Genomic DNA, 19,904 nt, shown 5'->3' on the forward strand with positions numbered 1-19,904 from the left:
GGTACCGGTTCAATATCCCCAAAGTGGTACCAAAGCCTTCAAAATTCACGCAAAATATTCTTTTTGGCTGGGACTTGAACTCGCGACCTCTAGCCTCGCACGTTGCTCATTTACCATCTCAGCTACATAGTTGTTCTGATTGAAAAGTAGATATTTTCGTTTTAAAGTAACCAATGGATGAGCCTAAGGTACCGATTGGTGGTACCACCCGGTACCTAAGGCTCCTAAGGTACCGGTTGGTAACACCAACCGGTACCTAAGGCTTATCTATAGGTACCGGTTGGTGGTACCACCCGGTACTAATATAAAAGTTACCACCCGGTACCTATGGAGAGCCTTAGGTACCGGTTGATAATACTAACAGGTAACTAAAGCTCATTCATAAATTACATCCACCCTATTCATCTCCATACCGGTACTTTTGGGGTGGACATAAGGCTTATTTTCTAGTAGTGCAGCAGCGCATTTGTGAAGAGAGACATGCATGGCACTCGATCTCCGTCATCAACGTCCGTGGTGCCTGAAATCACGAGGAGTATATCGGAAATAATGTAGCTAGTAACCTAATTAAAGCACCTGTGTGTATCCGGCAGCGGTAAATTGTTAGCAAGTACTCATTCTGTGTTTGTTACCGCCAATATCAAGTTGATGTAATAATGGTGAAAGGGCCTATAGTCTAGTGGTTACAAAAGACTTGATAGCATCTTAAATTTTAGGGTAGACTTCTCGTGGGAGAGAATATTTTGGGATTCAACGGCATTGTGCTTTTAGTGGTAGGTGACTATCTAGTCGACAGCGAGGTGTCTATGGTGACTTTGTGAATCTCGAGAATTTGCCGGCACAGTCTTCGAAAATGCTTGTAGGGGTAGGCTAGCTTTTCGTGCGTGCATTCATAGAGGTGAGTGTGCGTATATTGTGAGTATGAGAGTTGTACTATATAGTTTCAAAAAAAATAATGTAATAATGCACATCGTATGTAAATAAACAGTTGAAGTGAGCTGCTGGTCGATCGTTGTCGCAACCGGGAGGGATACGGTTGTGGTTGCCGGCTTGGCCAAGCTAAGTGCCCAGACGCGGGTGTAGGCGGTAGCGCATTGCAGCCCATGTCCACGAAGTGAACGCGTGGCAGCGACACATCGATCTATCACACCGTACCATTCTTTTCCTCCCAAGTCCCAACCGAGATTGTCATGTGTACTGTCGTGCATCTATAAGACAGTTCTGTTAGATATTTTATTTGATAAGTGCTCCAGTGTCCCTCTTTTTAAAAACTGCACGAATCCCAAAGCATGTTTAACAAATTAATTTATACTATCATTTCCTTAGTCACGATCATGATGCCGCGCCAGCCCGACCCAGTCCAGCCCAAGGCTGCAGGTGAAGTTTGTGCGCCCATCCTTGCGGCTGGCTTCTGCTCTCGTTGGTCATCGGTGATGTGTGTATTACTCTAGCTTAGATACCAGCGCATTGAGTTGCTTATGGCGTGACAACTGATTACGACAATAAGAAGCTGTTCGATCGTTAAGGCAATTCAGTCTAAATTAGAATGACTGGTTGCTGTGAAGGGAAACAATGTGAATCTAAACAACTAGATCAGTCATTTCAAGCTCTAAGCAATTCCTCACCCACGAGGAGCTATACGTCCTGAATGATGCCGCTACTCTGCTGCTACAACCTGCTACTGATGATGAAGAACAACATCTAATCTTGAGTCGCGATCCTGCATCACGTCATGTACATCTATACCGATGTCATCATCAACTCAGCAGGCTCTCATGGCTTCTTCCACTAATGCTAACTCTGGTATAAGATTCAACTCACAAAATTCCACATTAGTAGATTGGTTTGATCTAGGCTATTGGATCCTGTACACGTAACAAGACTTTTGCAACCTAGAGCCAACTCTGGTATAAGATTCAACTCACAGAATTCCGCATTATATTAGTAGTAGATTCAACTCAAGTAATTCCACCCACCTAACAAGACTTTTGCAACCTACAGTCAACTCTAGCAAGAACTGCTCTAAGGAACTAATAGCACACAATTATGTGTATGAAATGCGCAAACATAAATTAAAGGAGTTAGTTAGAGAGGATGTAAAGTCAGAAAAATGTCATCCTAATACACGTTGGAGCTTCACCAAGAATATGCTCCTGGTCATCAAGTTTCTTCCAGTCAAAGATTTTGGGATCGCCACTAAGGTTCCCCAAAACCGGATGAGAAGCTTGCCACAAAGGCAAGCTCATCACTCCCTCTCTTCCATTCATCTTAGTGTCATCTTCACTACGAAGCTTCACTACCAAAGAAAGGGTTTCCTCATCCACCATACATGGTTATCCTTGCCGCTCCACACCAAGCCGAGTTCGATGACTTGCCAGCGAGCCACCAAGATTCCGAGAAGCTGCATACCAAGCTTATAAGGTTGGTTTACTCAAAGAACCGAGCACAAGGTAGCAGCACCTTACTTGCTCTTGCTGACTCTACGCCTAACGTAGCACCACTCTCACCAAGCATGTACTAATTGCCTTGGATGATCAACTTGAGCATTTAGTTGCCTTGGATGTTTTCTTATGTGTATATGCTTACTTAGGACTCCAGGAACTCCAAATGAGCGAGTAGCAGGGGCAATAAATAGCCCAACAACTCGAAAGAGTCATTGTTTCAATGGCTAAGTGTAGTAGCACTGGATCATCTTGTATAGAGTAGGTGCCAGATCATTCGGTAGCCTTGGTTCGATTTCTTCAAGAGAACATCTCTAGATAGTCATTTGATGGAAAATCCCATGGTAGCAGCGGATCATCCGGTACATGTATTTTTGTCTTCACTAGTTAAACATTTCTGAGTATTTTAGTATGCAACGGATTATCCCCTGCTAGTTCTGGATCATCCCCTACTAGCACGTCTTTAACATTTCTTAGTATTTTACTCTATCAGGACAGTCTTTATGTCGGTAGCAAGCTGAAATTCTTTGTTTAGCACGTGCATTACGGAACATATAGCAAATTTATAGCATCTGTTCAATTATTAATAAGAAAAGATTGCAACAATTTGACTTTTATGATTTAGTACCATTTATTTCACTCTTATGGTGAAAATGAACTTTATCTGGACAGTCCGCCCTCATTCATGAATGCACTTTTATCTTCCACAGTTACCGCAGAGCCGACTCATTATTGAACTGATGATCGATGAGCTCAAAGAACAGATCGATGCCATGGAAAGGGACATCGAAAACCACAAAAAGATGGTGGGGAGAGTGGCTAAGGTGACCCAGAAGCTCTAAAAGCTAGTCGAAGCCAACATTGCCGATATTTAGAAGCATTACAAGCCATGCTTAGTTTGATTTAATTTCCTTGTGGCTACGTTCTTGAAGTTTCTGAATAATGTGCCCAGACTTGTATGGATGCTCCTTTTATCATCAGAATCTTTGTATGGATGTATGGATGGTGTCTTTTTTTTTTACCTTTGGTAACATAATTATGCAATGATCATGACTTCTTCCATTGAAACACTTTCTGGGAGATACACCATGTATATGTAGGTTGCCACACTTTTTTAGTTCAAAATAGTTTCAGTCAAATTTTCCACAACTGTTAATGACTTGATGTCTGAACCGTCAAATTGCCTGTGATGGGTCCAGATTAATACTATTATTATTTGTACAATACTGTTATCTTCCAAGCATATTCTAAGAAGCACTATTACTTTGTAACAAAGACGCCTATGATCATAGTGCATACAGCCATGAACAAACCCTCATACAGCAAGGATAAGAATGAATAGAACCGACCAGCCTCAACTATAACATGATGTCCTACGCTTGAAATAATATGGCAATTCAGTTTCACAAAAGTTACATAGAAATGGTTCCATCAGACACGTTACATAGAAATGGTTCCATCAGACACGTTACATGGATATGTCACATGGCACCTAGCATCAGGCCAAAGAACAAGCCAACAAGTAACATTACAAAGCCACAACAGATTCTCATTAAAGTACACCTACTCCGTGAACTGATCTTGTTAGCCACTAGTACCAATTGCTGACTCTTCTTTGTAGGGCTCTGGAGGTCGCGACCTCAGAAGCCCACGGACACCACGACTGCCTGCACTTATCCTGGAACCTTGCGAGCTCGACGCTGCCATGCCTGCAATAGAAATACGGAGGCATAACGACTCCGTGAGTTTTCAAAGCTACCGTAACAAAAGGCATCCAATTATCATCTCATTGTATCTGCAGCAGATATACTTTTGATTCTTGAAGATATGACTAATGTCATTCTGAAACTGAAAAGCTAATTCAAACCACATATGGTCAGCAGAACCATCAAGCCTACACTACCAAAAACAGGTCTTGCTTGAGTAAGCTGAAGCTATCAGAACAAAACAAGTACTTTTCAATTACAAAATAGATGTATTGCCATGCCGTTGTCAGAAAGCTTGCTCTCTTGCTCTCGGAAACAAGCTAAGTACATTGGTTAACAGGTTTCAAAAGTTCAACATAAGATACTCAGTAACAAGCTAAGTACATTGGTTAACAGGTGAAAAAACTAAAATGACTTCACAGTGAAGCAGAGTAGTAGCAGTACAACTGAATTTTCTGAACTAATGTGGCAATGAATCTGAACATTCGGTGTGATCTTCTAACACTACTAGAAAACAGGCCTTCAGCACCGGCTGAGAAGGGACTAAGGTATCGGTTTCCCAACCGGTGCCCCGCAACCGAGACCATTGGCTTGGGTCTAAAACACCGGGTATTTAACCGGGTGCCTTAGGCACCCATTGGTACCGGTTGGAAAGTCCAACCGGTACCAAAGAGGCTGCCACGCTGACGCAAGGTGGCAGCCCCTTTGGTACCGGTTGGTCTTTCCAACCGGTACCAATGACTTTTTCCCTTTTTTTCAAAATCCAGTTTTGTTTGTTATATTTATTACTATTTATTTTTTTATAATTGCTAAACGCACTCAAGCTCTACAGTACTATACGTTCATTAGTCGTTCGTGTTCGTTTTCAGAGAATATTTGAAACTAGATAAAAGTGAAATGCGAGCATATAATTAAGCTAATTAGATGAACTAATATATTTACAAATTTACAAACATCAAGTCATAACGTTTAAAAATATTTACAAATGTACAAGTCATATTTGTAGTCCAACTACTGGTCCCCTCAGGAGGTCGATGGAAGTCCTCTATGGATGTGACCGTCGTGGTAGAACTCGCCTCTAGGATCCAAGATCTCGTTCAAAATGAATCTGGCGAGCTGCTCGCACACGGCGTTGATCCGATCAGTAGAGTAACATTCATCCCCCATTTGAGATATCTATCATTTAGGAAAAAAGGATTAACATCATGTGCGTTAGTACAATTATGAAAATATACTAGTGAACGGTTTGGACGTACTCTCGTGTCTTCATCAGTAGCCTTCCTGCATGGAGTCATGATGTGCAAGTAGTCGCATACGTAGTACCCGCACCAATCAGTTCCTTATTGTTGTCTCGCACACTTAAGGAGAAACAAATAAATTACTCAATTTAGAATAATTTGGGATTATATACTTAACTAGACAAATCTTTATGAATCAACATACCAGATAATCCATGTTAACGTTCAGTTCGGGCCTCCATTGACCACGTCCTTTGTTATTTTTCACAAATTTTTTCCAAACCCTGCGCTCAATGTTAAGTTTGATATTCAGGAATTGTTATTAACAGAAAAAAGATTTGATTGTGCAAACTGAACTTACCTATTCAAGGGGTCTAGGATATGTTGGATTGCGGACTTTGAATTTCTCATTGAGTCAAAGACTATAAGATTGCCGGTCTCTACGGAAAGTATAAGTAAAATCCAATGATAACTGCAGATATAGATAGGATATATACATACATGCATTAGACGACTTAGTATTTATTTAGTAATATAACAGAGGATTGAGTCGACCAAGGCTTACCCAAAGTTGTATGGTATGAATATATAGGATTTGTAATTTTGCCTAGTCAACGAATCGTACATGTCTTGGCACGTTTTCTTATAATTTTCGTTGAGCACTTTCTGGTTGACTAGCAAAGGAGACATGAAGCCGATCTGATGGTGCCATCCATGTTTTCGGCTTCTTTGGGTCTCCTGTCTAAACGATACAATAGAAATTTTATAATGCACACATATAATTATGTTCTTGTTAACAAAAAGTATTAATGTAGAGGTAAGTGATATACAAAACCCAAATGGTGATGATAGAGGCGTCGAGGGCTTGTCGATGGTAAATGTGATATAAATTTTCGAAGTACACCCAGAAGTCGTCCTCCCCGCGGAAGAAATCATGGTCACGATACTTGACTCCAAACATTTTCCCTTCATCATTCGACATTCGCAAGTACCATCTATGCAAATTGAACATCTGCATGCCTAGACTTTTCTCCTCTTCCTCAGTGACAAAAGGTTTTCCATGTTGGAATGGAGTAAGAACTGGAGCGACAGGGATTTCCGCCTCCACTTGCCCCGTTGCCTCCTCTAGCGTTAATCCAGTTTCAGAAAGAAATATCGCGGCCTGTAGTTCCGCCTGGAGTTGTACGTCCGTCGGGTGTAGGAGTGGCAACCCTGGCACCTGGAGGGGCTCAAGTTCTTTTTGTTGTGTGCCAAGCTGAGGAATGGTCTTGCCACATTTTTTCTTCAGATTTCTCACCTTGTGTGCCTTTGTCAGAGTACGATCATAGTCCGAGGGTAAGCTTTTCGGTTTTGGTGGGTTGTCTAGGTTTGCGAGATGCTTTTTCCCTAGTTCTAGAGGTACCTTTTCCCTCGGCGGGGGGACTTTAGGCTTCAATTGTTCTTTTATATATCGAGCAGTCTCTTCTTCCAACTCCTCAGCGGTTTTCTCGTAGGTTAATTTTCTTATGACCGTTTTCTGCTTCTTCTTTGAGGGTCCAGCCGCTGGGAGGGATGCCATTTTTTCTTTCGTTTTTCTGGTGTAGGAGGAGTTGGAGTACTCGTGGCTCTTTGCGCCGGCGGAGACGGTGGTGAAGGAGGTGGTTGTGGGGACGGAGGTTAGGGAGGCCGCGGAGACGGGCGATCGGTCTACACGGGCTCAATCTAGGGTTGCTGTTCCGCTTGTACGTCGGGCGCCGCCGTGGATGCACAGCTACTGCGTCGCTGAGAGGCCGGGCTTATCACAACATCCGGGTGTGACCCAGCAGTGCCCCTTTGGCTCAGAGCTAGCTACACTGCCTCATTGACCCTGGCATCCATTTGAGATTCCAAGGACGCAACCTTCCTGTTCATCTCTTCTTGTATGGCACGAAATTTATCTTCCTGTTCGGCTTTTCTCTTTCGGTGAGTCTTGTAAGAGGAATCTCCGGCCCAAGCAACATTCCATGGGACCACGCCAATGCCGCGGGCTCGTCCATGGTGTTTCGAATTCTTTAATGCCCTTATCAGCTCATCATTCTCCCTTTGAGGCTAGAATGTTCCTTGTTGGGTCTCATCTATTGCAGCGACTAGATCACGGGACACTTCTTGCATATGCTCGGGCATGACCAAACTTCCATCCAACTGGTTTAGTGTCACGTCATTAGCAAATAACCACCCCTTGGATCTATCCGGCCAATCCCAAGTCGTCGGCCTGATGCCTCTATCCATAAGGTCCTGCTCCATCTTCTGCCATTTTTTAACTGACTTTTTGTACCCGGCAGCCCCAAGGTGGTGACTGTACTTCTTATTTGCAGCATTCACCTTGGCCTGTTCGAATTTTTCTTGGGCTTTCTCTGGTAGTTTGTATTGTTTGAACTCCTCCTAGTATGGTTTAACCTGAGGAAGATTGTCCCAGTTCGGCTCCTTATCCTTCTTGATGTAATTGATGTACAACTTCTTCTTGAAAGTTGCAAAGGCAAGGGCCATCTTTTTCAAGGCACATTTCTTCACAAGTTCTTGATCAACTCCTTCAGGAAGAGTGAACATATCCTTGAGTTCTGCCCATAGCATTTCCTTCTGATGTGCAGGCACGGCGTGTTGCTGTTGTTCGGGTTTGCTCGTTTTCCATAATCTTGTCGTGATCGGAATTCTTGCCCGAACAATAACCCCACATTAGTTGACAAATTTTATGCTAGCAGCCTCTGGAGCACTTGGACAACCCTCTGCGTCCACTTCTGTGATGACCTGTCTTTCCTCCATTTTCTTGGTTGGCCGGCGTCTCCCTTTTGACTGGCTCAACAAAGTCGATGCGGAGGTCGACTAAATTACAGAAAAGATATGTTAATCGCAAAACTAATCTACCGAAGTCACCATGCATATAGTTTTAAGATTCGCACTGGAACATTCTGCTGTTGATTGGGCAGCGGCGCAAAGTCATCATCTTCTTCATCAGCATCTCCAGACATATTCAGGAACGAATCAGCTGTCCGAGCATCTTTTCAGCGATTGGCTGGGTGGTGTTGGCCCTCGTATCTTTGTTTATTGCGTCCAACATGTATTGCTTGGCGACCCCGTCATCCCCGAAGGGGTCCATCCTTAACTGAAACCATAAAAATGTATTAGAGTATGTGTCTATCCTTAAATGAAGTAGGAGAATTTAATTCTTTGAACGAATATGCGTGTTTGAGAGAGAGTGTGTGTATGTTAGAGGGACAGAGAAAGAGAGAGAGAGAGAGTTAGTGAGTGTGTGTGTGGGTGTGTGTGTCTGTGTGTTTGTGTGTTAGTGGAATAGAGAAAGAGAGAGAGAGAGTTAGTGTGTGTGTGTGAGTCAGTGTGTGAGTGTGTGTGAGTGAGTGTGTGTGTGTGTCAAGGGTCGAGGGTCAATACCTTATATAAATGTGTTAGAGTGTGTTAGGGTGTGTTTGTGTGTGTGTTAGAGTGTGTGTGTGTGTGTGTGTGTTAGTGTGTGTGTGTCGAGGGTCGATACTTTATACAATTGTGTTAGAGTGTGAGTGTGTGTGTTAGAGTGTATTAGACAGTGTGTGTGTGTCGTGGAACGGAGTCGAGGAACCGGATCGAGGAACAGGGTTGAGGGTTGAGGGTCGAGGTCTATGGTTGAGGGTCGAGGTCGAGAGTCGAGGGATGGGGTTGAGAGTCGGGGTCGAGGGTTGAGGTCGAGAGTCGAGGGACGGCGAATGCGTGAGTGAGTTAGAGAGCGAATATGAACGGGCTCAAGCTCGAGAATTAACTTAAATCAATCTAAATTACAAATGCAATACATGTAATCAAGAATTGTACATAAAATTATTACTCGTCGTAGTTACTCGTCATTACTCATTGTCGTCGTCATTACTCGTCGTCATTACTCGTCGTCGTCATTACATTATACAGTGAAATACATGTCGTCGTCGTCTAGCCATTAAATACATGATTAAATAAAATCTTTGAATGACACAATTATACACTACATAAGACATAATAATAGAAATTCTCTCTAAATTCACTTCTTTTTCTTCTATATATGAAATAACTAAATTCTAGATAATATCAAATAATGGCAAAAAAAATAATGACTACATTCTATCTAACTAAATTCTCTCTGTTTCCTTCTCTAACTAAATTCTCTAACTAAATTGTCTAACTAATGAATATAAATAAATTAACATGCGATACAAGTACATCTAAATTACACTGTAAAGAAAAAACTAATTAAAAAATACTATATACATATATAATACAAACTAATTATACAGAAATTATTTAAATTCTATCTAATTATACTTTATATAGTATATACATATACATAACAAACTAATTATACTAATTATACATGAAACTAATATAGATAAATTATATACCATCTAGTTATCACTAAACAATTAAATTTTAAACTAAATAAAACTATACTATCTAGTTATCACTAAAACAATTAAATTTTAAACTAAATAAAACTATACTATCTAGTAATCACTAAAACAAATAAATTTTAAACTAAATAAAACTAAACAATCTACTTAACAATAAAACTAATTGTTTTACCTAAATTATACTCAATTCTATACATTCTTTTTTATTATACTAAATTATTCATTACATAATTAAATAGTAGAAATAGAAATAAAAAATAGGAAAATTACACATTACATATAATAATTAATAAAAAAATGAAAATGCAAGAGGCGGCGGCGGCGCCATTGTTGCTTACGTCGATGGGGAGGTCGGCGGCGCCACTGGTGGAGGGGGAGCAGCTCGGCGCGGCGCGTAGAAGGGCGCCGGCGTCGCAGTGGGGTGGTCGGCGTGCTGCAGGGTGAAGGGGCGGCGCGGTGGAGGAGGCGAGTCGGCGCGCAGCGTCGAGGAGGGCCGGCGACGGCGATCGAGGATGGCTCGACCACCGGAGAGGTCGAGGAGGTCGACGACGACGACGAGGTTGGCGCGTGGAGGTCGCCAGAGTCGACGTCCACGACGAGCAGGTTGGCGCGGGCTAGTGCGCGCGGAGGAGGGCCACCGGCGCGGGCGGACGCCGCCGGTGGAACGCAGAGAAGAAGTGGCGGCGGCGGCGCACGACGATGCGGCGGTAGCGGCACGACGATGCGAGGGCGCGCGGCGGCGGTCGACTGGAGGAGGTGATGAGCAGTGGAGAATTGGGAGGAAGAAGCAGAGGAGACAGATTTATACCCCAGGCCAAAGGTACCGGGTAAAAACACAACCTGTACCTATGTAATCCTTAGGTACCGTTTGTTGACCCACCTGATACTCTTGGCAAGCCTAAGGTACCGGTTCTTGACACACCCGGTGCCTTAGGCCCCAATGGGCAGTAAATGAAAATGACCTATGGTATTGGGTGGACTTCTGGAATCGGTACCTTAGGCCTTTTGAAGTTAACTTTTCTGTCTACTTTGACCGGATTTGAATGGAATTCTTCAGTATCTCAATGGTAACGCGATGTAATTTGGGCTCCGCGGCCACAGTTCGACTCCCGTGCGATGCCCTACTTTTTTTACCCAAATAGGCCGCTAAGGTACCGGTTGGATTTTCTAACCGGTACCAATGGTTCTCTTTTCTTTTCGTCTTTCTTTTTCTCTTATAATTGCCTAACAAATCATTTAGGTGCATAACTAATTATTTTAATTGCATAATAAATCAAATAATTGCATAATAAATCATTTAAATGCACAATAATTTTAATTACTACATAATAAATCATTTAGGTGCATAACTAATTATTTTAATTGCATAATAAATCAAATAATTGCATAATAAATCATTTAAATGCACAATAATTCTAATTACTACATGATAAATCATTTAGGTGCATAATAAATCAAATAATTACATAATAAATTATTTAATTGCCCAATAAATCAATTCATTGCATAAGAAATCTGATAATGTTCACAGAAATATTACAAGACATAATCATTCAACTAAGGGAATATTAATGATGGTTCGTTTTACAATCGTCCCTTCATTATGATCATGGCGTGTGTACGGAGCCTCCTCTTCAGCTAAAAGAATACTTGTGTCAACCTCCACTGCGAACGGAGTCATATCTTCAACCTTATTGTATTCTTCTTCATCTGTGACATCGTCGACTCCCACAATTTTCTTTTTTCCTACCAGAACAATATGACGCTTTGCCTCATCTCCGGCACCTACAAAACTTGATTTATTCCTGGACTTTTCCTTTCTCGGTTTGCTAGACATGTCCTGCACATAGAAAACTTGAGTGACATCTTTAGCTAGGACGAATGGTTCGTCTCGATAGCCAAGCTCTTTGAGGTCTACCGTTGTCATTCCATACTTGTCGATATCGACACATTTTCCTGTGAGTTTAACCCATTGACAATGAAATAGAGGTATCTTCAATGGCCCATAGTCGAGTTCCCAGATCTCTTCAATGTAACCAAAATATGAGTTCGTTTGGCCACTAGAGTCGGTGGCATCTATACGGACACCACTATTTTGATTGGTGCTCTTGTTATCTTGGGCTCTTGTATAAAATGTGTAACTATTAATTTCATATCCTTGGTACATCATGATTGAATTTGCCGGACCCCTGGCCAGCCAAGCTAGCTGCTCATGAATTTGATCATTGGCCATGACTTCCTTCTGCAACCAGGTGGCGAATGTATCGTTATGATGTTTTGTAATCCATGTCTCAGACTTCAAAGGGTATATGCTTCGCACAATTTGTATATGCTCCTCCATGTATGGAGCCACCAAGGCTGATTATTGCAGAACTGTGAGATGTGCTTTGCTCAACGTGGCATGATCTGTGGCATTTACTGATTTTCTTCCAAGTGTGCCCTTTCCAATCAGCCGCCCCTCATGACGTGATACTGGAGTCCTAATTGGGCAGAGTTCTTCCACATAGTCAACACAAAACTCAATGACCTCCTCTGTGACGTAACCCTTCGCAATGCTTCCTTCTGGACGAGCCCGATTACGAATGTATTTCTTTAGGACTGCAAAGTATCGTTCAAAAGGGAACATATTATGAAGGAAAACAGGACCGAGAATACCAATCTCTTTGACCAGGTGAACTAGAAGATGCGTCATAATATTGAAGAATGATGGAGGAAATATCATTTCAAGACTGACTAAACTTTGGACAACATCCTCTTGTAGCCTGCTTAAACTCGATGGATCGATTGCCTTCTGAGAAATTATGTTGAGAAAGGCGCATAGCTTTATAATTGTTGCTCGAACATTAGCTGGTAGAATACCTCTAAGTGCAACTGGAATCAATTGCGTCATCAACACGTGACAGTCATGGGACTTTACGTGTGCGAATTTCTTCTCTTTCAAGTTCAGTAGCCTCTTTATATTCGAAGAGTAGCCTAATGGGTCCTTGATACTGTTCAAACAGTCGAACATACTTTGCTTCTCTTCCTTACTAAGGGTGTCGCACGCAGCACCAAGATAATGACGTCATTTATCCATTTTTTCTGGATGTAGGGCAGCCCGTTGTTTCATATGTTGAAGATCTTGCCGCGCTTCCAATATATCCTTTGGCTTACCGTAGACACCAAGGAAGCCTAGAAGGTTCACACAAAGATTTTTTGTTAGGTGCATCACATCAATTGCATGGCGGACGTCTAAGACTTCCCAATAAGTTAACTCCCTAAAAATACTCTTTTTCTTCCACATAGGTGCACGTCCGTCATCACTCTGCACTGATCTGCTGCCGGGTCCTTTTCCAAATACTACTTTTATATCTTTGACCATTTCAAACACCATTTTCCCACAAACGGTGCCTAGGCTTGGTACGATGATCTGCCTTTCCATCGTAGTGAGCATGCCTCCTCCTTAATGGGTGCTTGATCGGACGAAATCGATGATGACCCATATACACGATCTTCCTACAGTGCTTGAGGTATGTGCTGTCGGTTTCTTCTAAACAATGGGTGCATACCCTATAACCCTTATTGGATTGTCCGGAGAGGTTACTTAGTGCTGGCAATCGTTGGTGGTTACGAAAAGCAATGCATGAAGGTTAAAATGATCCTCTGCGTGCGCATCCCACATACGAACACCCTCCTCTTTCCACAACAATAGAAGATCCTAAATCAGTGGTTTCAGATACACATCTATATCGTTACCGGGTTGCTTCGGGCCGGGGATAAGCACCGGCATCATAATGAATTTCCGCTTCATACACAACCAGAGAGGAAGGTTGTATATACTGAGTGTCACAGGCCAGGTACTATGGCCACTGCTCTGCTCACCGAAAGGATTCATGCCATCCGTACTTAAGCCGAACCTTATATTCCTCGCATCATTTGCAAATGTTGGGAATGTTCTGTCCACTTTTCTCCACTGCGACCCATCAGCGGGGTGTCTCAATATATTGTCTTACTTACGTTCTTCTTTGTGCCATCGCATCAATTTAGCATTCGTTTTTTTCACGAACAAACGTTTCAGATGTGGTATTAGAGGGAAATACCACACCACCTTGGCAGGCACCCTCTTCTTGACACGCATCCCCTCAACATCGCCTGGATAATCTCGAGGGATCTTATACCGGCATGCATTGCATACAGGGCATGAATCCAAATTTTCATACTCACCTCGATATAGGATGCAGTCATTAGGACAAGCATGTATCTTCTGTGCCTCTAATCCTAAAGGACAAACAACTTTTTTGCCTCGTATGTTGTCGCCGGCAAGGTGTTACCCTCAGGGAGTAAGTTTTTTATAAGTTTCAGCAACTCCTCGAATCCCTTGTCAGACAAACCATTTGATGCCTTCCATTGCAACAATTCCAATGTCGTACCCAACTTCTTTTGGTCTTATTTGTAATCAGGGTACAACAATGTTATGTAGTCCTCCAACATACGCTTCAGATCTCTCGATTCCTTTTCTGTTTTGCAACCTTCCTCAGTTTCGCGCAGCATCTGACCAAGATCATCTTCTATAACGTATCCTTCAGTATCTTCTTCAGGCTCACCCATTGCAGTGTCATTGAAAAAGGCATTATAATTGGCTGCAAAGTCAGGAATCCTGTCCTCTTCTTCTACTTTATTATCCAGCATAATTCCTCTTTCGCCATGCTTGGTCCAAACATAGTAGTTCGGCATGAAACCACTATTGAACAAGTGACTGTGGATGGTTCTTGATGATGAGTAATCCTTCTCATTTTTATAGAATTTGCATGGACAACGAACGAAACCGCCATACTTGTGTTTCTCGGCCGCTTCTATGAATTCATGCACGCCATCAATGAACTCCTTTGAACGCCGGTCGGCCATGTACATCCATTGCCGACTCATCTGGGTCCACAATACATTTATATACATCATTGTAGTGTACAAATAGTTCATTCATACTACCAATTTATAACTAATATTGAATACGCTATTAATAAAACTGAACTACAAAATTATAACGATGCATATGGCCTTCTGACTGCATGACTATGTAAAAACTTTGTTTCTCTATATGGAACTTTATATTTTTGTACAAGAAACGACGCATGTGGCCTACTGGCCTAGCTGAGCTGCGGGTCTCGAATTAGCACAGCATGCATCTCGAATGTGGAATCTTGTAAAGTTTTGGAATTTTAAAGGGAACTAAATAAAGCACCCTTGCATATGTAATTGATAATATTTCCATACAAAATTTGAATTCAAATATATAATTGATAATGCATATAACTATAATAAATAGATACAATTCACTTATCAAATAAATTGATAAAACATATAAATACAATAATTTGATAGTATTCACATATCAAATAAATTGATAACACATATAACTACAATAAAATGCTACAACTAAAAATAATTATCACATGTATAAACTAAATTAAGTGATAACTGCTTCTAAAAATCAATTGCTAAGTTATGGAGAAAAATAACTAACCTTTTTTGGAAAAAAAACAAAAATTCGCCTCCCCTCCCCTCACTCAGCTGCCCTGAACAGTGAGTTCACGGCAGCTTGGAGGGGGGAGGGGTTGGGATATTTATAGGCGTGGCTCAAAGGCACCGGCTGGTGCTCAACAACCGGTGCCAAACAATAGGCATAGGCACCGGTTGAAGTTACCAACCGGTGCCTTTGTTGTGGGCACGTGGCGGCACCGGGTCATGGCAAAACCCGGTGCCATTGTCCGCCCTTTAGGCACCGGTTGGTACCACCAGATACCGGTTGGTGGCACTAACCGGTGCCTATAATGGGGTTTTGGTACCGGGTAATGCTTTAACCCGGTACCAAACCCCTTACCTTTGATCGCCGCTGGCCAAAAGTACCAGCTGCTTTTGCAACCGGTACCTTTGGCCCATTTTCTAGTAGTATAAGCATCTTTGAAGAAGCAACAAATTCAGGATTGGTGTTTCAACTTCCAGGCGACTCATTCATGGGATGAAACCGACATGTTACAAGAATCCTACCCCACAAAAATCAATGAGAGGGAATGGCAAACTCACCGGAATTGGCGCTTCCTGCCTCTGGGGACGACCGTGGCTGCTCGGGCGACGACGGTCGACGCAGGACGGGCAGGGAGGGGTCAGGCAGTATCGAATCGGCGGCAACAGGCCAGAGGAGGGGCCAGTCCAGTCGGGCGGTGACGAGTACCGCAGATCAAATCGCCTGTTGGGCGTCGGCGACTGGAGTCGAGGATCAAATCGGCGGCGACGGGCGAGGGGAGCGACGACGGTGAGGCAGGATGGGTGAGTAGGGGTGAGGCAGGATCGAATCGTCGGCGACGGGCTAGGGGAGGGGGCCACAACAGTTGGGCGGTGACGGGTGCCGCAGATCAAATCGCCTGTTGGGCGTCGGCGACTGGCGCCGAGGATCGTATCGGCGGCGACGAGCGAGGGGAGGTCGCTGCCAGAGTCGATGACGAAGAGCACGCGTGTGGACGGGTCGCCGACGTTGATGACCGCGAAGGCGATCGTCGGCGGCGGTGGCGCTGCACGCCACAGATCGAACCGATCAGTCAGGAAACCCTAAGAATGAACATCCTTTTCTTTTTTGTTTAAACAAATATTCATCTCACTACATTAAAATTAGGAATTTATCATTTTACTCTTGATTAAAAAAAACTACAAAAAAGCAATTGCCATGAAATTCCTAACCCTTTAAACTTTGGAGGTATTGGGAAGCGTTGGGAGGCGTTACGGTACTATGGGCCCACCGACCATAGACACAACTAATACCTCCCAACGCCTCCTCATTGACGCCTCCCAACGCCTAACCTTAATTGGGCCCATAAATCATAGACACATGAAATACTTCCCAATGCCTCTCCAAGCATTGTAAAAAACTTCAAATATAATATAATATACATGAGATTTGATCACACATTTTCTGGTTAGCTCATGTAATGCAATAGCCGGCACCAGCATCTGCTGCCAAATAGTCGAAAATAAAATGGTTTCAAGGATCAAGCCGAAAAATCTATTTTTCGTCGTGGAGGAGCCGCACGGGAAGAAAATTTTTTGAATAGTTCACGGGAAGAAAATGAATTGAAGCCAAAAAATAGACTTTTAGAGGGCACCAGAGCGATCCTGGACGCATCCCTTCGCCTGGCACCGGAGCGATCACGCGGCCCATCGTGGGCAACAGCAGAGCAGGGACGAGAAAGCGATGTGTCAGGGAAAGGCGCTCCCTCCGGCAAAGGATTTTTAGAGGGCAAGTAAAAATCTATTTTGGGGCGGGTGCGGTATCTGAAATTGCTTTTTGAAAGTACACAGTGACAAATGCCCTTGTCGATTAGTCGTCGCCGTACTGAGCGGCCGGCCAGTGCATGTCAGCTGCCACTTCCATGCAACAGTATTCCTGGCGGCCATCTCATTGCTAGCGATTCAATTCGATGCCATGCTTGAGCTGCCCTACAAGCCTTTACGCCCGATCTGGCGCCTCTGCATTGCATGCATCTCAAAACAACACGGCAAGGCGAGAACGCCGTGCATCTCTCTCGCGCGCCCTTTAAATCGACACTCCCACATGCGTTTAGTTCTTCGTCGTCATTTCTTCAACACTCTCGCACGCGTCCAAGTTTCCATTGGCCGCATAGGTGTAGCACGGTTACAATGGCGCCGCTGGCCTCGTCTAGCAAGGCCAAGGCCCTCAAGGCGTCGTACGAGCTCGTCGTCAAGAACTTCCTCATCGTCGTCGCGGTGGCTTCTCTCGCCGCCGTGCTCCGGACGGCATGGCCGCCCATCGGCATCGATGGCCTTTACGGCCGTCTGCAAGCGGCGCGGCCAGTCCACGTCATCACGGCGGTGATCCTGACGGTCGCCCTCGTCAAGCTCAGGCGCATGCGCCGGCCACGGGACGTGTACCTCATCGAGTACGGCTGCTTCCGGCCGAAGCCGTGGTTCCGGGCACCGTACGCCACGTGCCTGGAGCACGTGCACCTCATGCCCTACCTGGCCAAAGAGGAAGACATCGCCTGGGGACGGCGCCTGCTCCTGCGGTCCGGGATCGGCGAGGAGACCTGCGTGCCGTACGCCTACCACTACGTGCCCCCGGACCGCAGCGTCGAGGCCTCCCGGGACGTGACCGAGCTGGTCATCTTCGCCGCCGTCGACGACGTGTTCGCCAGGAGCACCGTCCCGCCCGCGGACATCGACGTGGTCGTCGCCAACTGCAGCATCTTCACGCCCACGCCGGTGTTCGCCGACATGGTCGTCAACAGGTACAAGATGCGCGCCGACGTGCGGAGCGTAAACCTGTCCGGGATGGGGTGCAGCGCGGGGCTCATCTCCCTCCCTCCAGCTCGCCAAAAACCTCCTGCAGGTGGCGCCGCCGGGCACGCACGTATTGGTCGTGTCCACGGAGATCCTCTCGTCGCAGTACTACGTCGGCAGCAAGCGCGAGATGCTGCTGCCCAACTGCCTCTTCCGCATGGGCGCCGCCGCCATGATCCTCTCCAACTCCCCGGAACGCGCCCGGTTCCGGCTCGCGCGCATGGTTCGTACCGTGGCCGCCGCACTAGACGCTGGCTACCGCTGCGTGTTCCAGGAGGAGGACGACGAGGGAAACATGGGGATCCGTCTCTCCAAGGACCTCGTCGCCACTGCCGGCCAAACCCTCAAAAGCAACATCGTGGCCTTCGGCCCGATGGTCCTCCCGGTCTCGGAGCAGCTCCTCGTCGCGCTCTCGCTCCTCAAGAGGAAGCTCCTGAGCCTGCGGCGCGAGAGCGGCAAGGTGAGGCTGTACCGCCCGGACTTCCGCACGGCGTTCGAGCACTTCTGCATCCACGCCGGCGGGCGCGCGGTGATCGACGACGTGCAGCGCGCCCTCGGCCTGTCCGACGAGGACGTGGAGGCGTCGCGGATGACGCTGCACTGGTTCGGCAACACGTCGAGCAGCTCGGTGCTGTACGAGCTGGCGTATATCGAGGCCAAGGGCCGGATGAAGAGGGGCGACCGGGTGTGGATGATCTCCTTCGGCGCTGGCTTCGAGTGCAGCAGCGCGGCGTGGGAGTGCATCAAGCCGGCGGCCGACGCCGACGGGCCATGGATCAACTGCGTCCACCGCTACCCGGTGCAGCTCCCTAAGGTCGTAGATGAAAATTCAATAATAATCTAATTAATTCACTACCGTACGTATTCAATAGGTGCTAGATGATTTAGTGTTTGTGTCTAGGCCTCTAGCACATATTAATGTGTTTGCTATGTAGGAGAACTACTCCATATTTTTTCGATAAAGTTATATAGTTGTACTACTACTCCATAATAATTTGGCTTCCAAATGCATGCATGCTGATTCTGCAATGTGCACCTTCAGTTTGACTCGATCTTGTGTTGTAAAGCGCGTGTGCTGTGTTGATCCACAAGATTTGCGATCTATATATGTTTTCTTTAAGAAAAATATTGAACCCCGATCATATTTTATATATAGTTATAACTATGGAGACCAAAAGTTATATCCAGAAGAAGATGTATACTTATAGTTATTACGGCCAGGTGCAAGCCACTTGTGATAACAATGGAGAGCAGAATAATTAAATTTGCAAATTAAGTTCTAACAAGCATTTCACCGAACATAGAACGGGAAGACTGCATAGCTTGGCACTATGATAGGAAAGGAATTTTCTCTGTGAGGTCGGCATATAAAGTGTTGGTGCAGGAGCAGAGAAGGCTCTCTGTCAGGGGCGGTCAGGGGAGCTCGTCAGGAGGTAATATGCAGGCAGAGCACTGGAAGGGGATTTGGGCTCTGAAATGCCGGGGAAAAATAAAAAATTTCCTTTGGCGACTGGCCCATGATAGCCTGGCAATGCGAATGAATTTGAAGTGGAGGCGTATGGAGCCAAGGATTTTAATTTCGGCGAAATTTCACCGAAATTTCCGAATTATCGTCTTTATCGGTGGGTGCCGAAAAAAACCCTATGCCGGTCAAAAATTTCAGCTAAAATTTGGCCACCCGCCGAAATCAGGCGCCACAAAGGCCAAAATGGTATTCCTGGCGGCCAGCCCACCATATAAAACACCACAAACCCTAAATTCACTGGATTTCTCCCCCAAATTCCCAAATTGGCAGCTTCGTTCGTT

General features: G+C 44.8%; 1 pseudogene; it reads left to right on the forward strand.

The window, feature by feature from the left end:
• Positions 1–17,390: 17,390 nt before the first annotated feature.
• Positions 17,391–19,030, forward strand: LOC120675912 (annotated as a pseudogene).
• The last annotated feature ends 874 nt before the right edge of the window (positions 19,031–19,904 follow it).

Source organism: Panicum virgatum, chromosome 5N, assembly GCF_016808335.1.
Source record: "Panicum virgatum strain AP13 chromosome 5N, P.virgatum_v5, whole genome shotgun sequence".
In the NCBI taxonomy this organism is placed as follows: domain Eukaryota; kingdom Viridiplantae; phylum Streptophyta; class Magnoliopsida; order Poales; family Poaceae; genus Panicum; species Panicum virgatum.